Source organism: Mustelus asterias, unplaced genomic scaffold (assembly GCF_964213995.1).
Source record: "Mustelus asterias unplaced genomic scaffold, sMusAst1.hap1.1 HAP1_SCAFFOLD_733, whole genome shotgun sequence".
NCBI lineage: Eukaryota > Metazoa > Chordata > Chondrichthyes > Carcharhiniformes > Triakidae > Mustelus > Mustelus asterias.
In genome coordinates, this window is record NW_027590682.1 from 189941 (window position 1) to 190184 (window position 244).

The window sequence follows — 244 nt, forward strand, 5'->3', positions numbered from 1 at the left end:
GAACACTCTCACTCGAGTATGGCAGTGTGTTGATGCTTTTTCACTCACACTGACATTTCAAATCTTTTCAAATTGACAGACTGGACAATCATTTCTCCTTCTGGATTCAAAGTCCGATGATATTGAGGTCCCAAGGAATATGATTCTGTCACGTCTCGACGTGACGTTTGAGATTTCGGCCTGTGATTCCTCTTTCAATATCCTGTAAAATGAGTTTACAGAAGTCATCAGTGTCAGTACAGGA